We start from the raw sequence: 22,220 nt of genomic DNA on the forward strand, positions 1-22,220 counted from the left end.
GCCCATGTTTGCATGAAATGTTCCCTTGGTATCTCTAATTTGCTTGAAAAGATCTCTAGTCTTTCCCGTTCTGTTGTTTTCCTCTATTTCTTTGCATTGATCACTGAGGAAGGCTTTCTTATCTCTCCTTGCTATTCTTTGGAACTCTGTATTCAGATGCTTATCTTTTCTTTTCTCCTTTGCTTTTCACTTCTCTTCTTTTCACAGCTCTTTTTAAGGCCTCCCCTTCTTTTTTGCATTTCTTTTCCATGAGGATGGTCTTGATACCTGTTCTCCTGTACAATATCACGAACCTCCATCCATAGTTCATCAGGCACTCTGTCTATCAGATCTAGTCCTTTAAATCTATTTCTCACTTCCACTGTATAATCATAAGGGATTTGACTTAGGTCATACCTGAATGGTCTAGTGGTTTTCCCCACTTTCTTCAATTTATGTCTGAATTTAGCAATAAGGAGTTCATGATCCAAGCCACAGTCAGCTCCCAGTCTTGTTTTAGCTGACCGTATAGAGCTTCTCCATCTTCGGCTGCAAAGAATATAATCAGTCTGATTTTGGTGTTGACCATCTGGTGATGTCCATGTGTAGAGTCTTCTCTTGTGTTGTTATGACCACTGTATTCTCTTGGCAAAACTCTATTAGCCTTTGCCCTGGTTCATTCCGCATTCCAAGACCAAATTTGCCTGTTACTCCAGGTGTTTCTTGACTTAATACTTTTGCATTCCAGTCCCCTATAATGAAAAGCACATCTTTTTTGGGTATTAGTTCTAAAAGTTCTGTAGGTCTTTATAGAACCGTTCAACTTCAGCTTCTTCAGCATTACTGGTTGGGGCTAGGCTTGGATTAATGTGATATTGAATGTTTTGCCTTGGAAACGAACAAAGATTATTCTGTCGTTTTTGAGCTTGCATCCAAGTACTGCATTTCAGACTTGTTTGTTGACCATGATGGCTACTCCATTTCTTCTAAGGGATTCCTGCCCACAGTAGTAGATATACTGGTCATCTGAGTTAAATTCACCCATTCCAGTCCATTTTAGTTCACTGATTCCTAGAATGTCGACGTTCACTCTTGCCATCTCGTTTGACCACTTCCAGTTTGCCTTGATTCATGGACCTGACATTCCAGGTTCCTATGCAATATTGCTCTTTATAGCATCAGACCTTGCTTTTATCACCAGTTGCATCCCCAAATGGGTATTGTTTTTACTTTGGCTCCATCCCTTCATTCTTTCTGGAGTTATTTCTCCACTCATCTCCAGTAGCATATTAGGCACCTACCGAGCTGGGGAGTTCCCCTTTCAGTATCCTATCATTTCAGTATCCTCTCATGCTGTTCATTATGATATCACTTGAAATCATATCCTCCAAGTGTAAGAATTATTCAATATGGTTAAACATCGTGGATTTTTAGAATCATAAAGAGCTTCAGAAGACCACTTAATTTAACCATTTTGTGTAACTGATGAAGCACTGGATTTCAAAGAGATTACTCAGCTTACCCACTCACACCCTGAGTCAGAGCTGGGACTAGAACTGAGTGAGAGGTTATCACCTTTATTCATGTATATGTACCTAGCATTACTGAAACAGAGAAGGCAATGGCAACCCACTCCAGTGTTCTTGCCTGGAGAATCCCAGGGATGGGGGACCCTGGTGGGCTGCCGTCTGTGGGGTCGCACAGAGTCGGACATAACTGAAGCAACTTAGCGCAGCAGCAGCAGCATTACTGAAAAGGTCTAGGGAAACTGACTAACAATGTCCCAAAAAAGCAGAAGTTAGTACCCTGAAACAAATTTCAATAGCGATTTTTCTTGTACCTGGAAACGTTTGATTCAGCTTCCAAATAATAGTAATTTACATAAGAAAGTATGATACATTGCTGATGAAAACAGGCATTTTGCCTCATAACTTACTCCACTGTGTTTCAAGATAAAAGATATATTTTTACATGATTTAGTCCCTTCCTCACAAAAAAAGAACAGCATTTCTGAAATAAAATTATTTGGAAAAGTAGGACAGTATAGCAAATAAAGCCATAGATAGGGTCTCTATATACAACTTTATAATTTCCACATCAATTCAGAGAAAATACCTTCTAAAATAAATGAAAATAAATAAATACATTTTTAAAAGTGTTTTCTGACTAAACTTCTAAATATAACATCTTGGGTATTTACAAATAACATCTTCATCTTGCAGTGTAAGCTGTTTATAAATATACACCAAGGATTATTAATACTATTTTGACTTTATACTACTATCTAACAAAAGGGAAAGAAAAAATGTCCAGACTGAAATCATCTGTAATTCACACCACAGCAAGTAGTTATACAGCCCATATGGTTGAAGATTACCCACTGCTGAACGTTCCATGAGAATGTTACAAGGTGATATACTGGAGTTAAGTGCTGTATGCTGGGTGGCAGCTCATTTCATAGGGGCTCAGACCTCACTATATGCAAACGATGTACAGAAGCCACCATACCAACAGAGGTGAAAACCGAAGAATCAAACAAATGTTGCAGATTCCAAGTTGCTCTCCTACAATAACAACCAGCACCAAATGAGTTGCCGTGGTGGAGAGCAAGCTGTGCTTGGAGACTAATTGCTGCACTTGTTAGAGTGTGCAAGAAGGTGTTTATTTGTTTTACATGTGTTTGGTGCCAAGACATCCCGGGGATCTGGAGCTGAAGTGGAAACAGAATGACAGTGTTTAGAAAACTAAACACAAAAACAAAAGGGAAAGAGAATTTTTTTCTGAAAGTAACTTTAGCGTTAAGCCTATGAAAAGCTCTAGGCTCTTATCCTGGGTGATTAATTCTTCAGTCTCCTTCAGATCAACCTGTGGGACCCACGCTGGAATGAAGCATATTAAGTCTGGCATGCTTTAATGTTGTTACTTTTATTTAGATGGTGAATTATTCAAAGCAGGGAATATCAGTCTAAGAACTACCAAATAAAAAGAAATGAACTCAGGAAAAGGAAGGAAGTGAAGCACAAAATGTGGTGTTCAAACAGTTCCACCTGAATGGCAAAGTTTAAAATATGTACTACTGGGAATTTGCCACACTGTATCTTTCCAGCTTCAGAAATAATAAGTAGATTTTGACTGACATTTTTAAAGGTTTAATGATGGAAATACTTCTACTGAACAACCTTGTTTTTCTTCTTTTATACTTCATAGGCCTCCAGAGTCTTCCTTTGGACAGAAATTTGCTACTCCTAATCTAAGCCCAAAATATTTATGGAATATGATTTAAAAGTATGTTAATTCCTCCAAGCAGTGAACATGGTAAACATTAAAAGCAATTATTGTTACTCATTATTTTTCTTTTGATGTAGAGATATTTGAGCACTAATAAACTCCCCAAGGGCAAATTTTAATACACATATTTTTCATATGATTAGCACATTATGTGGATTATTTATTTAAAATAGAAGAATATGAATGATATTCATTATGCATCATATATAATTTTTGAAACACCTGTTTTACATAAATTGTATTATTAAAAAATCAAGGTAATTCAATTAAGTTCCCTTTATTACCTCAAAAATGTATACAAAAAATTTTTGCTTGGTTTGATTCTCTCTTTTTCTATGTATCTCTCCTTCTTCCTCCTTCCTTCTCAGGAATTTGAAAACTTCGCAAAAAGAAGGAAGTGGTAACTCATTTCTCACACAAGTTCAATAATGCAAATCCATACCCACCATAGATTAAAAAATTCATTTTAATGTCATTTACTTTCTATTTTTTACTGCTTCCTGCCACATATAGTGTGATTGGTTCATTAATGTGTAGTGGAAAACATATGTCAAACTGAGATTCATGCATATCATCAGTCCTACACAAAAGTGAATTTCATATCTATGAAAATCTTACAACTTCTCCAAGATCAAATATATTTAACTTTGAAATTATACTCATTTAATGTTTGAAAAATACAGTTTCAACTCTCTCTAAAAAGTGTTAATTTCATGTTTTTATCCAGTTTTCTATACAAATAGCAGAATATGTGTACAAAAGAGCATTATGGCAAAGAAACATCAGTTTATTTATTGAGGGAATGAGGATTCATCTCTGGTTTAATGCAAAATACATCAAGTAAGTCAGCCACATACTATTAGCACAACTATTATAGTTACATGGGAGATAGTCTGCCTCACCAAAGTTCCTGAAACAAAAAAACACTAGAAAACCCAACAAATGAACCAGTTTATGTAGGAATGTGTATGTGTGTGCTTATGATGTTTATCCTGATATTTTATAATTCTAATCCAGTGTCACAGGGTTTACCACTTGCTTTCTATATTCTCTATTTTCATTTCTATGCCATCTCCACTCCCTCCACTAAGCACTCAACTCAAAGAGCAGAGGAGTCACTTAGAGGAACGCTTGTCACTGTCCCCACTGAGAGCTCCAGAGCTCTGACTCAGAGATTTTGCCTGTGGGAAGAACAGACTGTAAAACAGATGGCTCCTAATCTCTCCGATAGGAACTGGCTTCATTTGCAACTGAGCATGGAGAGGTTTAAACCAAAGGATGTTCTCAAGAATAGCAGAGGTTGGAATGGGAGAATATATTTGCAAATTATATATCCAATAAAAGGTAATATCCAAAATATATAAAGAACTCATACAACTCAACAAAAAAGCAAACAACCTGATTTTTTTTAATGAGCTGAGCATTTGAATAGATATTTTTTCCAAATAACATAGAGTTGGCAAACAGGCACATGAAAAGATGCTCAAGATCACTAATTATTAGGGAAATACAAACCAAAACCACAATGGAATATTACCTTACATACTTTAGAATGGCTATTACCAGAAAAGCAAAAAATAACAAATGTTGGAGAAGATGTAGGAAAAGGAGAAATCTCATACACAATTGGTGGTAGTGTAAATTGGTATAGCCACTATGGAAAACAGTATAAAGATCCCTCAGAAATTAAAAATAGAATTACCATATGATCTATCCATTCCACTTGGAATTTATCCAAAGATTATAAAAAGACATTAATTTGAAAAGATATGTGCACTCATATTCATTGCAGCATTATTTACAATGGTGAAGATATGAAAAAAAGCCCTAAGAATCCACAAGAGATGAATAAAGAAGATGTAATATATAAATGTACATAATGTATTATGATACTGTTGGTGGTGTTTAGTCGCTCAGCTGTATCCAACTCTTTGAAACCCCATGGACTGTAGCTTGCCAGGCTCCTCTGTCCATGGGATTTTCCAGGCAAGAGTACTGGAGTGGGTATTCTTTCTGCAGGGGATCTTCTCAACCCAGGGGTTGAATCCACATCTCCTGCATTGGCAAGTGGACTCTTTACCACTGAGCCAACAGGAAAGCCCAATGTAATACTACTCAGTCATAAAAATAGATAAAGTCTTGCCACTTGCAACAACATTGATGAACTTCGGGGGTATCTAAATGAAATAAGTCAGATAAAGAAAGCCAAACATATATCACTCATATATGGAATATAAATAAATAAATAACCTAATCACGACAAAACAAACACATAGACACAGAGATCAAAGCTGTGGGTACTTTATGGGAAGAAGGGTAGAAGGAGGGTGAAATGGGTAAAGGGGTCAACTATATAGTGATGGATGAAAACTACATTTTTGGTGATGAGCACACTGAAGTGTTTACAAAAGTCAAAATATATTGTATATATGAAACTTACATAGTGTTATAATCAATGTTACCCCAATAAATTTAATTTAAAAGAAAATAATGGAGATTATGATGAAAGGAGATTCAAAAGTGAGGAAATTCATGTATCTAATGAAGATATAGCCTAGACCATAAACTGGTTAATCACAGGAGATAACTAGGCAATAAGACAACTTAGAAGAATCCTGCTTGGGTCAAAACAAGTATCAAACACTGACCTCAGAAACTATTTCATCCATTGAAAGAGACATAATTTGATTTGATTAGTTAATAGAGAAATGTATGCCCAGGTTATTTTTTTAATGGAGCAATTAACTGGAAATCAGTCAAGTTTAATAGCTAGATGTGGTCAGAAAAAGAATGGAGAGAGTTCTACCAGTACCATTACTACAGGGTAACTGTAGTCATACCACATCTGTTCTTCCCTGAACAGCAACACTAGAAGGTTAAAATTGGGAGGCTAGAGGGAAAAGACATCACTGAAATAATCCTGCCAATTCCTAAACAATAAGCAAATAACAATAACACCCTTAAAGTGAAAAGAAGAAATCTATACTTGCTACAATTTATTATAAAATATATAATTACTATAGATTTTTATATGTATATAATATAAATTATATATACTTATAAATAAAAAATGGTAATGTATAAAATATATTATTACTTGTTACAATATATTATAAAATTCCAAAAACAAATCAGGAGATATGCAAAGAAACAAGAAAATATGACCCATGCACTATGGTGGAAGAGAGAAATCAGGCAACAGGTTGCCTATGAGACTAATGAGATGTTAGATTTAACAGAAAAAGATTCCAAAATATAAATTTTAAATATGCTTACAGAATTATACTCACAGAATCAAAAGAAAACATGATTAAAGAAATAAAAGAAGATATGATGACAATGTTGCATCAAATAAAGAAAACCAATATAGATACTGAAATTATAAAAAATGAAATTACTCAAAGGAAATAAAAGAGTTAAAAGTACAATAACTAAAATATTAAAAATTCACTAGAGCTACTCAACAACAGACTTATGATGGCAAAAAGAAAGAATTTAAAAACTTGAAAATAGATTAATAGGCATTATGCAAGCCTAAATAGCAAGAAAAAAAAGATAAATGGAGACAGAGAAATGTGAAACATTGAGCATCAAGGTACATATAGTGAGAATACCAGGAGAAGAGAAAAAGTAATGAGAAGAAAAAATATTGAAGAAAGTGTGGCCAATACAGCAGAGTAGGAAGACCTCATGTTCACCTCCTCTGACAGGGATATCAAAATTAGAACTATTCACAGAGCAGCTATCTATGAGAGTGACCTGAATGTTAGCAAAATAGATTTACCACAACTACAGATACATAGAACAAAGCATAGGGAGATGGGTGAATAAAGCTGTAGTTTTAAAGCAATAGAGTTCAGGTACCAAAAAAAGACACATAGATAAATGGAACAGAATAGAGTCAAGAAATAAACTCATGGTTATACAGCTAATCAATCTACAACAATGGAGACAAGAATATACAATGTGGAAAAAGACAGCCTCTTTAGGAAATATTAAGGTCCTTAATTCCCACATAATTTCTTCTTTATATCTTTGTAATCCTTATTTTTGGAATAAAATGCAGTTTGAATGCAATGATGGAAACTTTTTCAATCATGGTGACAAAGTCATCTCTAGCACAATGGGTGTTGGAGTTATACTTCCTGGGTACAAATCATACTTCCATTATTCTGCTAGCTGAACAGTCAGGAAAGCTGTCTCAACATAAAATGAATATGACTATAATAATAATATAGTATAAGAATGTAGTAACTACAATAATTTATCCATCATTAAGTTATTGGTAGGATAAAATTATTGGCACATATTAAACGCTCAGTAAATAATAATTGACATTTTCTCTGCTATCATTTTCATTGTTATAACTTTAATTGTCCCCCTTAGACAAGTAATTTAGATATTCAGAATTTCTCCATATTAAACATATTTTGTTCAGAGATACAAAAATATAATCCAAGTAAAAATGTTATAAAAGTATTTGGACCACATTTCTCTAGCATAATTTAGTCCTAAGTCAAGACCTCCTTAATAACCTATATAGGGAGCTTGAAAATCATTAATCAAAGTGTCAAATACCTTCATGTAGTAATCACAAACTATGCACAGATATTCCAGGTCTCATGTTTCCAGGTCAAAGTTCTCATGTTTCCAGGTTAAATTTAGGATTATATTACATATTCTCCTGTTTTTAAGTTATAATATCAATAATAATTTGCTTATGCCAATGAAATATGAGTCAAAAGTTATGCTAATTTCATCCAAGCAGACACATCTACAAGCCAGAACATAATTCACCATATTTTTTGGTGTTTATTAATATTTGTTATTAATAACTACATATTAATTTTAATTTATTTGTATTCTCATCAACCTTTTATTTTATTTATATATTTTAGCTTATATCATTAATAGTGTACTTATTAATAATTAAAATTAAAATATAAAACCACTAAAATAAAATTTGGTACAATTATTTTATTATTTAAAGGGCAGGCAATTGTAGGTAAAGCCCTTCTAACTGTACTCAAAGCTCAGAAGCCATTGAAGAAAAGATCAATGCATTTTATTATGTAAAAACCATAATTAAAAATAAACACTCTGCATAACAACAACAACAAAAAAAGCCTGAGCCAAAAGACAGAAGAAAACATAAATCCCCAAAATAAAATTCTAACCTCCCTAATATGGAAAGAGTTCTTAATTGAGTTTTTAAGAAAAAGAATAGCAACCCAATAGAAACATGAATATACCAAATGTACAGATGGATCACAGAAAAAGAAATAAGGAAATATGAATGATTTTTAAGCATTTTAAGAGGTGTTTAACTTTATTATAAAAGAAATGCAGATTAAAACTATATCAATATGCTTTTTATCCAAAAAACCCAAACATTTTTAATCTATTAAAGACCAAAATATTTTTGACACACTGTATTAATGACATTCATAAATTGCCGCTAAGACCACAAATTAGCTTAACCTAATGAGAGAAATTTGGCAAGATCTTTCAAAATTATAAATCTAAATTCAATTTATGTAATTTATCCTCTATAGGATATCCTCTACATTGTACACAAACAAAACAACAAATATTCAATCATCCAATGAAACGCTGTTTGCAATCACATAAAATTATCAACACACAGATGGCCTTGAATGGGAATCATAGACTGGAATACTATGCAGTTCATTTTAAAGTGGCAGGGTAAAAAGTCTCTTAAAGTGGCAGGGTGAAAAGCAGTCTTTTTGGGTTTGATACAAAAAATCTCCAGTATACACTGTTAATTGAAAGAAGTGAGATGTTACTTTTTGGATCATATAAAAGAATGATGGGGATGAGAATAAAACTTCGTATCTATTTTCTTATATTTGCATATAGAAACTGTGTAGGTGTACCAAAGAAACTAATAATGGAGACTAAGAAAAGAGAGCTATATATTTCATTGAGCTAAAATGGTTGTCATTGCCAAAAAGCCTTTACACTCCAAGCAATTTTTTGTATATTTATCTTTTGTTACACCCTCTGCTTGCAATTTTCATAGAACTATACAACTCTATGGGAATTAAACATCATAATTTTCCCTTTTGGTCTCCAGATTTTGAAAAGCAGTGTTTCCATATCACAGCCCCAGCAGTGATCAATGCAATCAACCCTACATGTCCCTTGAAGTATGTCCTGGTCTCAGCCAGAAAGGTAATCTTAAATGGCTCTATATTTGAAGAGGGGACAAGCAAAGCATTTCAAAAAGGTCCAGGATATGGTTTTATGTTTCTGACATCAGCCCACCAGGTTTGCCTGTCAGGCCTAATGTGTGCAAAAATGTTTTATCTATATCTGACATTTCTCAAAGTGATTTCATCAGTAGTGCCTCTGGAGGGTCAAATGAAAGCTTGTTCAACTAGAACTTGAGGCAAAGACAGTAGCAAGCCTCAGGCAATCCCCGATCTTGGAATGTTAAAGGTCAGTGTTAAAATTTATAACATATTGTTATCTAATATTAACACTTCCACTGATGTATTCTCAAAGAAACTTACATTTTGATATGCCTGAATCAAAGTTAGTTTCATGATCTGGTTTCTTAAATGTGTCCCTTCATAGCAAACATGAACAGAGCCGTCAATTCAATTGGAATATTTATGCAGATACATCCACAGGTTGTGAATTGGTTGGTCCTTTGGTTCTGAGCACAGGTTACATGCCAGACTTTGAAGAAAAGTTTATTTTTACTGTGACTCTCATTGTCACTGATTTGTTATTCTTTTCCCTACTTGCTCACATATGGCATTTTATAGATAAATGTATCAGGTGAAGGAAGCACAATTTCACATAATATTAGCACTGTTCAGTACTTTTTTTTAAAATTTAAACTAGAGGAGTAGCAGAGTACACACAAACTCTCAAATTCTTGCTTGTATCACACAGGTAAGCTGTCCTTAGGTCAGGCACAGTTATACTGCACACAACATGGAAAAGTTCCAGAAAAGGAATCTGACTCCACAAACCTCTATATAGAGAAAAAGGAAATAAAACAGTACTGCAGGGAATGATAGGCTCCCAAAAACCAACCTGGCTTCCTGGTGAGGGAAGAGGTCCTGTTAGAAATGACAGGGGTAAGGGAGGGGTTCAGCCTCTATTATCATAGTTTTGTTCTCTTGAACAACTTAGACCTGCTGAATCAGCTTCTTGATGAATTACCAAAAGATGGGAAGAAATGTGTTTCTATGCATACCCAGGACCATGGCATCAACTGGGCCACCTAGAGGAAATTTTATATATTTGCATACAAGTGAAATAATAATGCATACTATCCCTTTTGCTTTTATTTATATTGTGAAAGAGTAACTTTATGTAAATTAGTAGCTTAGTCTGCTCAGAGAATTGATCCCTTATAAATACAAATAGTAATACAATCTTTACATAACTCAATCTTACAAGAAATGGGGGCAAAAACCTTATTTATTAAATGGGCCAGGGTGCTTTCCATTTAGTTAAAACAGCTCTTGGCTACAACAAAAATGCGCTTTGTTTCTAGACAGTAATTTGGTATTTTATTCTGACTTGCCAATCTGATAAAACAGTTGGGCATGCTGTCTCTGCTTTAGCACACTTATTGCATCATTCAGTAAGAAAACAGAATTTCCTCTACAGGCAAACAATTATATCTGTGTATTAAGATATTTAATTTGGAACCTGTTTTAAAATATGCTCTAAATGTAATTTTTAAAATATGATCTAAATATAACATATATTTTCCCATTAACTGTAAAATTACATTTATATTCTGTACATATACACATATACTTACATACACTCATATATATATATATATATATATATATATATCTCAGAGAAGGCAATGGCACCCCACTCTAGTACTCTTGCCTGGAAAATCCCATGGATGGAGGAGCCTGGTAGGCTGTAGTCCATGGGGTCGCAGAGTCGGACCCAACTGAGCAACTTCACTTTCACTTTTCACTTTCATGCACTGGAGAAGGAAATGGCAACCTATTCCAGTGTTCTTGCCTGGAGAATCCCAGGGATGGCGGAGGCTGGCGGGCTGCCATCTATGGGGTCGCACAGAGTTGGACACGACTGAAGTGACTTAGCCATATGTATATATAACATATATACCTTAGAAAGGCAGAAAACAATAAATTAGTTTTGTGGTTACACTAATCTAGGCTGAAGTTTGAGTTTTATACCACACACTAGTTAGCATAACTTGGGAGTATTACTTAAGCTTTTTCAGGTTGTTTGCTCACTTATAAAATTGGGATAAGTATTCTTCTCAAGATAATTGAGAAGATTAATGCAATGTAATGAAATGTCTAATGTAAAGTACTCAGCATAGGTAAAGACGGCATCTGCCTGGGGTACTGATCAATAAGGACAGCTGTCACTGGAACACACTGGAAACATGGTACAAGTCAAGTCAAGTTCTGGAAAAAGGCTCCTTGTGTAACCGGATGTCTGTGGTATTTCACTTCCCACAGTAGTCAGCGCCCTCAAGTGGAAACTTTAAAAACATGTCCTTACAGAGTTGACTCTGAGGAAGGTGTAAAGGGCACAGTGCAAGTATGCAAACTGCATGGGTTGGAGATTCCTACAAATATCCATTCCTCCACCAATAATTTCTACATAGTTGTTGCCTAGACCTAATGTCCCACAATTCTTTTATTTTTTTAAAAAAGTAGACATATAGTCGCTAATAATATTTATTGACATATTTTTTACTTATTTTCCCTTTTTCCCAATTACTGCACAACTGAAAATATTTTAGTTATTATTGCATAATTCTCTACTCCTAGAACTCCCACAGGACATATGTTAGAGCCTCTCAATCTATTTCCTATCATCATTTTAAATAACCATTTAGTTTTTTCATCTCTTTCTCTCAGTGCTAGGTTCCAGATGAATTTTTAGTATAATTTTCCAATGAATTATCTTCTCAATACTTTTCATTCCAAATATTTTTATTGGTTTTTACCATATCCAACTGTTCCACAGAAATACATATCAATATGAATTTGTTTCATGAATTAATTTCTTTTTAACTAATCTACTTTTATATCTTTGGGGCCTTTAATAAATCTATAAAGTCATCTACAAATCTTTATCTAAATCTATAAGGTCATCTACAAATCTTTATCTAAATATATAGTCATCTATAAATCTTCCTATTACTTGAATTTCATAGATATATGCTCATATCTCTATTGTTTCTTGAAATGGCTATCTGCCTTGGAAGTAGATTTCCTCATGTGCATTAGGATTCTAATTTGTATGCTTAGATTTAGGGGTAGTTCATTTTTCTTTCTTTTTTATTCTCATTTTTCCCTGTCTAGCAGTTTTGTGCTTGCCTACACTGCATTCTAGGATCTCCAGACAAGAATCATGCATTATACTGGCACCTCAAGGATCCTGTTTCACATTAGTATTGGAGTTATGTCACAGGCCATAACAGAGCATGATCCAGATCCTAGTTCCATGATTATTTTCTCTTTTCTATCAGCTCAACCTAGGTACAACTCTAGGAAAGCATGGCAGCCTTTCTCAGCCTGTTTTACTTGGCAGAGAATATAAGCCACATTTCCTAAGTCTCATTCATCTTTTTTTTTTTCTTCCACTACCCATGAACAGAAGGTAATGCTGGGACATTAGTCCAGCCCTCTATTTATTGTCAGATCCTGCTCTATTTCTTATCTCTTGAGATACTTATCTTGTCTTTGAGCAAAGCTATGTCTTTTTAATTTCTAAATAAATGTATTTTGAATCTATCACTGCTATGTATATTCAACAAGAAGGGTAAAATGGTTTAAACTGTGAATTCATAATTGCTTCCTGACAAGATGTTAAGACATACCATTTTTAAGTCAAAGTAATCTTACTGTAATAAGACTCCCAGTGTGTTCCACCCATGGAAATAATCATAGGTTTCTACATTTATCAATAAAGACTACAAGGATTAAAAATTATAAGACTTAATTTATCCTTATATTTTTGAAAATATTAAGAGTATGTTAGAAAACAAATTTTCAAATCAAAGAATAAAATTTTAATATATGATATATGAACCAAAGTATCTGCTTTGGTTTTGAAAACCTGAAAATGACAAAAACTCAGCATTTTATCAGTCACCAAATTATATTATTCCCGATTATTTAATTTACTAATAGTAATATTTTCTACATGGAGGTAAAATTATATGTATGGTGTGTGTATGTTTCGCTAAAACAGTGAGAGGAAAAAAATGCAATGATGGTTGGCAATTTTAACACCCCACTCTCAGCAATTCATGTAATTATCAGAATAATAATAAAGGAAGAATAAAGAAGAACTAGATAACACAACCAACCAGCAGTATCTGATTGACATATATAGAACACTCCACTAAACAACACTGAGCACACATGTTTTTCAGGCACCCATGGATGAGTATGAATATTATTTTAAAAAAAAAACAACATTGAGCTGAAGCAACAGATAGATTTGTCCTGCGGAGATTTTGGCATTGACTACTCAATCATACTTTTAGGACTGAAATAGGTGGGAAATATAGTAAAGTCATACTTTATTTGTATAAGTGGGACAGCACTAACTCTGATGAAACTATTTCTTGAATCACCATAATGGACACTCATGGCTGTTCAACAAATGTCTAGTCTTGAACCTGTTACGGAAACTTAGGATGATCCCCTTGAGTAGTGACTCTACTGTACTTCTAATAACTTAAACTATAAATCTTTCTCCTAGCTTAATCCAAGAGGACCTGAGCCAATTTACTAGGTGACTATACCCTGGGAAAAGATAAATAATAATTTTTTTGGTGTTTATTGGATAATGGCTATTCCCTTGGAAGCTAAACTGCTACTGCGATCCACCAGGCTAGATAAGGTTTAAGGAAGAGGAATGAGATCTAATCATCACTGACATTTTGTTTCAAATCAGTCTTACAGTTGGTCCAATTTGTACCCAATTACCCAGTGTTTATTTCCTCAACTCTAGAAAGCACAATTGGTCAAGACATACCTAGCAACTGGGAGAATCCCCAAATTGGATCCCTGACCTACAACAATTAGGCTTCCTGTGTATTGAGGATGATTAAATAGGAAACGTCAAACGAAGATATTTAGAACTTACACTCCCACTGAAGTAGTGAAAGAAACATAATGGCACATTCTGGAGAGATTGCCAAGGTTTTTATCCCCACTAGAAGTTTAAAAGATTCTAGTACATCCCCTTTCAATTCATCTATTTGGCCTATAGATAAGGCACATGGATCTTGAGGAATGAGAGTACACTATTATAAAATTAGGTGGTAACTACAACTGCAGCTGTATTTCCAGATGTGTTTGCTTTATTGAAGCAAATCAGTACTGCCCCTTTTCTCCAGTCTGAGCTATTGATCTCAAAAATACTTTTTCTCTGGACTTGTTAAAGTCACCAGAAACAGTGGTAAACTTTAGTATCTCTCCTTAGGGCTCTACCAACCCTCCAGCCATTTTCTATAGTTTAGTCCACTAGGAACTTGTTTGCTTCTCTATTCTACAGGACATCAAGCAAGCCAACAATATAAATAATATCATGCTGATTTGACCTGATGAGCAAAAGGTAGTATACACACTAAATATCTTATTAATATATGCATGCCAGAGAATGGAAGAATAAACACCACAGAAAGTCAGAGATACATTATATATGTGAAGTTTCTAGGCATCAGTGGTCTGGTGTCTGTCAAAATTTCTCTTATCAAATGGTGAATGTGTTTCTGCATCTGATACCTGCTATCTCTGAGAAGTGGATCTCTAAATTTTGGTTGTAAAAAATAAACAATTTGGGCATCTTACTTCAACCTGTTTACCAAATTACCCAATCGGCTGTCAATTTGGGGTCCAGATCAAAAGTAGGTTCTACAACAGAACCAAGCTTCTATTCAATCTGTCTTGCCACTTGGTTCACATGACTCAGCATATCCAGTAGTGCTTGAAGTGCCTATGACAGATGGGGATCCTAAAGGGACCTAAAGCAGAACCTCACAGATAAAACACAGTATATCTCTTTGGGATTTTGGAGAAAAGTTATACTTTCTCAGCAGATTATTCTCAACTGAGAAATAGCTTCTAACTCATTACTGGGTCCTGCCTGAGTGCAAACACTTACTGCTGCTGCTAAGTCACTTCAGTCGTGTCCAACTTTGTGCGACCCCATAGACAGCAGCCCACCAGGCTCCCCCATCCCTGGGATTCTCCAGGCAAGAACACTGGAGTGGGTTGCCATTTCCTTCTCCAATGCATGAAAGTAAAAAGTGAAAGTGAAGTCACTCAGTCATGTCCAACTGTTTGCGACCCCATGGACCTCAGCCCACCAGGCTCCTCTGCCCATGGGATTTTCCAGGCAAGAGTACTGGAGTGGGTTGCCATTGCCTTCTCCCAAACACTTACTACTGGTCATTAAATAATGATGTGCCCTGAAACACTCCTAATGAACAGGATGTTGTCTGCTCCAAAAGCTCCCTGTAGCAGTATTCCATCAAGTGGAAGTAATAGGCTTTTCTCCACAAGTTTTGAAGTCACAAATAAGTTGCACAAAAAGTGGCTCAAACATTCCTGGTTCACGTACTCCTGCCGTACTGCCCCCTCTCTTTTTCTGTAACATGAAGTTGTCTATGAAAACAGAATGAGAAAGTACAATTTGATCTTTATTCACAGACAATTCCCCACACTATCCTGACAGTAGCTGAAGTGGACGGCTGCACTGCACGTGTGGCCCTGAAAGACCCTGAAAGTCCCTGAAAGTGGTAAAAAAAAAAAAAAAAATCTTTTCAATGGGAAGAACTTCAAGCTTTCATACTGCCTGGAAGTAGAGATGAATAGAGGTATACATCTAGAATGAGTTATGAGCAGTGACTAACAGTTTGGCTGGATGGCCAGCAACTTGGAAGAAACATGAAGAAATATGATCTACAGAAGACGTATGTGGAAAGACCTCTCCAAATGGATATAGATAAGAGAACATTTTTGTCCCACACAAATGCTCACCAAACAGCAAGAAAGAGGAAGAGACCTTAATAAATGTATGCACAAGGTAACTCATTCTTTTCCCATTCTTTTATTCCCATAATTGCTCAATTGGCTCATGAAGACAATAATTATATAGAAATATGGAGCTTATGTATGGGCTTAGCAAAATGGATTTCTACTCATCAAGGCCATTTGGCTAAAGTCATTGCTGAGTACCCAACCTGCCAAGAGCAAAGATCAACACTGAGCCCCTAAAATGGCCATTCCCTGGGGAACTAGCCAGACACCTGGTATCAGGTTTGTTACACTGAATCATTCCCATCATTGATGGAGTGGCTCTTTGTTCTCACTGGAAAAGACATGGTTTTGCCTTTCCTACCCTAGTGTTTCTGCTTAAATCACCATCTGTGGGCTTACAGAATGCCATATTCATCTTGACAGTATTCCATACAACATTGCTTCTGACAAAAAAAAAAAAGACAAAAACGATTTTATAGCAATTGAAGTGCAACACTGGTCTAAGTCCCATGCACTTCTCTGGTGTCATTATGTTCCCCTCATCCTGAAACAGCTGGCCTAATAAAATTATGGAACGGCCTTTGGAAGACTCAGTTATGGCACCAGCTGGTGACAGCACTTTATGGGGCTGCAATAATGTCATCCAGGATGTAAGAAATGCTTTGAATAAGCTATAAATATATAGTGATGTTTTTCCTATACTCAGAATTTAGGAGTTTAGGGACCATAGGACAGATATGGAAATAGCTCCTCTCACATTAATGATAAAGATGCAAAAGCAACATTTTCATTTCCTTTCTTATAACTTTTTTGGGGCTTAGAAGTTGTACTTCCAAAGAGAGAAATGATTCCACCAAAGAATACAGCATTGTACTGGAACCTAAGACTACCACTGGCTACTCCGGGCACCTCATAACACTGACACAAGAAGAAAGGGTGAGGAAAATATCTCCAGAATGCAGGAGATCCTCCAGAGTATCACTTAGTCTTCCTGTATTTTGTGGTAAAAGTTAATGGAAAGCTAGAACAACCCAGTAAAGACAGGACTATAACAACAGACAGGAATAAAGATTTGGGTAATCTCAACAAATAAGGAAACACAACTGACTTACACACTAGCAGAGCAGAGAGAATATTTCATGACTAGTTGAAAACAAGAAGGCACTGATAGGATCATTTATTTCTTCCTTGCTTCTAAGTGTCCCCCATTTCCTTATTGTAGCATAAGATTTGCTAATAGTGGTTATAACAGTACCTCAGAATGATAGGATATTCAAGGAGGGTTCTGACTCAGTCAGAAAAGAAATGAGCTTCCCTCATACATGGGTAAATCACTTTGTATCCTCTCTTATGAAAGGACAAATGTTTTCATTGAACAAAGAATCAATTTTAGGTGAAATCATGAATTATGTTTTACCTTTATTGGGAAGTAAATATGGTTAGTATAAATGAGGATGAATGCCATGTTGACAAGGGGTGCACTGGACTGCTGGACTTGCTGATCAACTGTAGTTGCAGGTCCATCACCTGGTACCTGCTTGCAGACCCACAGTATTAGGAGCTGTGCAGAGGCATTAACTTCCTTTATACCTCCTTAACAACACCTTTCCTTGGAACCATTGAGTGACTTGACATGTTAGATCTCACAGATTTCCTGAAAATTTCTACTCTTGAAAGGACCACTTGTCTACCCATACTAACGCTTGGCAGATTAGTTAGTAACTCTCTGATCTACCTATTTCCCTCTACTAAACTTTATCTTCCCAGCTCCTTATGTATGTATTCAGTCGAATTTCTAAAATACCTCTCTAATTTATAAAATAACTTTATATGTTATAATATAAAAAAAAACTCCCTACTGGTACTCTTTTCCTGATTGAATACTGACTGATAAATGTGGCATAAACATAAAACTCATTTGCTGCTCATTTACTCCATATACCCCTCAAAAGAATCAAAAAAATAAAAAACCATGTACAATAATATATTATCAAAGAATGGCTCACCTATGAAATGAACAATCAAACAGCAACAAACAAACTGGACCTAACATTGTTCATTTCTCTAGTGATGTCTGCCTTTGGGGTTCCAGGTTCACTAGAAGCAGATTAAATGTAATCACAGTATCCTTCTTTATGTTCCTCTAAATTCTCTATGTAACTTTTGCCTTCTATTCTCCTTACAGTCATTTTTGTCTTATGCTAGTTCTTTAAACATTTTCATTTTTCCTACTTTTAAGAATCTTTCTCATAGAACCCTTCATTGCCGCCATAGTCATTTAGTATCTTATGCCTCTTTTCTTATATCCCAAGTTTTAGAATCACTCTTCATATATGGCACTCAGAACTGAACACATTACTAAAGCTAATATCTGAAGAACTGATATTTCAGAGTACATGGCACCATCATCTCCCTCCTTTTACATGCATTTTTCATATTAATGTAACCTAAATATCAATTGAACTTTTAGAACAGCCATGTTACATGGTAATCTCACAGTAAATTTACCAATAAATAACATTACTTTTTTTCTCAAAAACTTGTTGCAAACTCAAGTCTCTCTTTCTTATCTATGTGTGTACAGTTGATTTTTTTAACCCTAAGATCTTGAATGTTATATCAACTCACTGCAATAAGAGTTACAGTCTAAGAATCAATCATTTAAAATTTGATTCTGTCAACTGAAAAATCAGTTGCCATTCACAGATGAATGTGGTCCATGAATAAGATAACAATGAATTGTATATCTTTATTTCTTCATTTGTCAGAAGTTTTATAAAAGGTCAAGGACAGGATTCTAAAACATTTGCTGCTTGGCTCAGATTTTTCTAGTCAACAATCTTTGGCACACTTGCTCAACTCTCTTTATATTTCCTGATAACTATAAACATCTAGTCCATTTTTTATTGAACTTGCTGCTAGGATGGATTTTAACATTGGATATTTTTTAAAAACATTTTGACATAGATGTTTTGAAAAGACCACATTTGTGTACCTATTTTAAAACTATTAATGTTCTCATGAGACTATGTCATGTGGTCATTTTGACTTAAGGATACTGTAACACAGTCTTAAAAATTAAAATGTCATTTTTTAAAATTACAAGTTAGGTAAAAATGAGAAATAGGCATCTCTACAGTTCTTATACTTGTCATCCTATTTTCCCCTGAACCCCTCATCGTTAGCATGGAGTTCAGAAAGGGGAAATGACAATGAATTTTTTCTCATTTGAGTAATATTTAGTAAGCAAAAACCGACAAAGGGTATTTTAATGTTTGGCACAGTTGCTCTGAAGTGTTACATCAAAACAGCTTAAATTTTACAGGACATGATGCCAAATAATCAAAGGTATAGCTTTGTAGCGCAGGCATCAATAATGAGATTATTTGGAGATGTGTGGGAATGGGAAGAATGAACCTGAGCGAGACCCTTTCTCCTAAAGGATGAGCATCTATGCTTAAGAATCAGGCTGCCCTGAGTAGACCTTTGACTTTATGAAGCTGATGATGCTTCATCTCCTCTTGTGCTTGCCAGCATAATTCTATTTACACGGTACATAAGGTTCTCTTGTATTATGAAGGCTTTTTAATTTCAAAGACAAATATCTAAGGAGGTGGGAGGGGGGTTCATGTTTGGGAACGCATGTAAGAATTAAAGATTTTAAAATTAAAAAAAAAAATATCTAAGGAACATGCATTTTAAAAAAGAGTTGAATGGATAGGCCACTTTGTAAATAATTTTTTTAGTTCCAAGTTCACAGATAGTAATCTCCAGAAGGGAAGGTCTTAAAATCCCCAGCATCTTTTTGTTTCAGCAGAAGTTGAAGGGAAAAATAGCAGATTTTACTCACATGCTCTTCAGTTGTTCCCCTAACTCTAATCCATTTTCACAGAATAGCTAGATGACAGCTTACACCATGAGACCTATGCATTGAATCAGAGGAATTCCAAATGATCAACCCCGGAAATAGGATTGGGCGATAACTCTGATCCATAGCCATGAGAAAATGAGGGTGATCTCCACACAAGACTCCACTCAAGCAAACAAAACTTCCTCTTTGCCCACATTTTTCACCATAGATCTTGAAGTTGTTTACCTCTCAGACAAATAGAACGGACTTGCCTAAACATACGACATGGAAATAGGTATTCTCCTTCTTCCTTCCCATCCTTAACTAGTGGTTTAGGAATCCATACCTCAAGCTGCATGGATGAGCATAAACCTCAAGATTACACAGAACTCACTGATATACCAACACTGTCAAATACTGCCACCACTGGTTGGTGGGTTGGTTTTGTATACATGGGTAAGAGTCTGTGAGCAGCTTGAGGACAGGTCTCATATCTTGTGCACTTCTTTATCCTCTGATCTAGCACAATGCCTGGCACAAAATAGGTGCTTAATAAATAGCTGTTGAATAAACTAGTATTTTTATCTTTCATTTAATTCAGTCAGTGGAAAACTTGAGCACCTATTTATGTACCAGATACTCGAGGAAGCTGTCGGTGGACAAACAGGCATGAATCCTTCCTTGGACTTTATAGCCTAATTGAAACTGGTAAAGTAACTTCCACTCCTAACAACTGGCAATAGTATTTTAACATAAGGATGGACAATACTACTGCCAAACCTCAATCTCCTCACATTCAAGTTAGTGGTTGGACAAAATGTTCTGTAAGACTGTTTGAGTTCTAAACATTGTAAAGAGTATGAAATGTATAAAGTACTGTGTAAATTAACTTAAGTTTTAAAATTATGAAACTGTTTTAAAAATTTGAAAACTGTCCCAAATGGATGTTCTCCCCAGTTCAAAAGGCAAACGGATACATGCACATCACCATATAGTCCACATGAAGAATCCAGCAACTCTAGCACTGTTACGTTGCTGTATCAGATCTCTACTGTATGGCGTAACTGCTTTAAGAGCACATTTTACCGTTGGTATCCTCTATAGGGTCTAGCGCTTTTAAAATAACATTCAACAAATGAACTAATGTAGTGGAAATACCTCAAAAATCACCAAGTATTCTAGCCTGAATGGCATTTGGGAGATTCAAGAACCCCAAGAAATTGTATTCAAAACTATGTCTGTAAACCACTTTGCAGAGTTCTTTGGTTTTACCAGTCTCAAAGAGATCTGCCATCCAAAACGGTTCCTTCATTTAGTATATATTAATTGAATATCAACTACTTGCCAAGCATTATACTATGATTTAGGCTTGGAATCTAAAACTTTTTAAATAAATAATGAATATTAACTGTATAAAATATTTATAAGATCTGCTTTCTCACATTCATATCATTAAAAATAATGCATACTCTATTACACATTTACATCCTAAATCAGCATCAGATTCTATGCAGTTATTTAATATGATACTTGCTGGTAAAATATACTTTAGAAATATATTCTTATCTGGCTCAATGGAAAAGTCTAAAGATAGAACCAACGGAGCTTAAATGTATAATATACAGACAGATAGTAAGATACACAAGTATATATAAACACACACATACATACACACATACACATAATTTAAGAAATCTTTAGTAAATAATGCTGTCAAATTCTTTTAACCATCTCTAATTCATCAACTATTTCACACCACAGCTGGATTTCCATTTATTCCTAACAACACAATAGAGTTCCAATTCTTTAAAAGATAAATGATGACAAATAAAGAAAATTTCATAAAATTGTTTTGTTCTCAGGGACTTCCCACTGACTAAAATTAACTTTCAAATTCCCTAGATGGAGAACAAAAGTAATTTTAAAATCTCAAGAAAACCTTTAAAATTTAATGACAATTTTTCCCCTTGGAAATCTTTTATCTCCTCAATGCATTAAGCATTATCTATCTAGAATCATTTAATATTCATATGAGCAGCTATTTAAGTTTTCTGAATAAAATG

The sequence above is a fragment of the Capra hircus genome, chromosome 8 (genome assembly GCF_001704415.2).
Source record: "Capra hircus breed San Clemente chromosome 8, ASM170441v1, whole genome shotgun sequence".
Taxonomy (NCBI): domain Eukaryota; kingdom Metazoa; phylum Chordata; class Mammalia; order Artiodactyla; family Bovidae; genus Capra; species Capra hircus.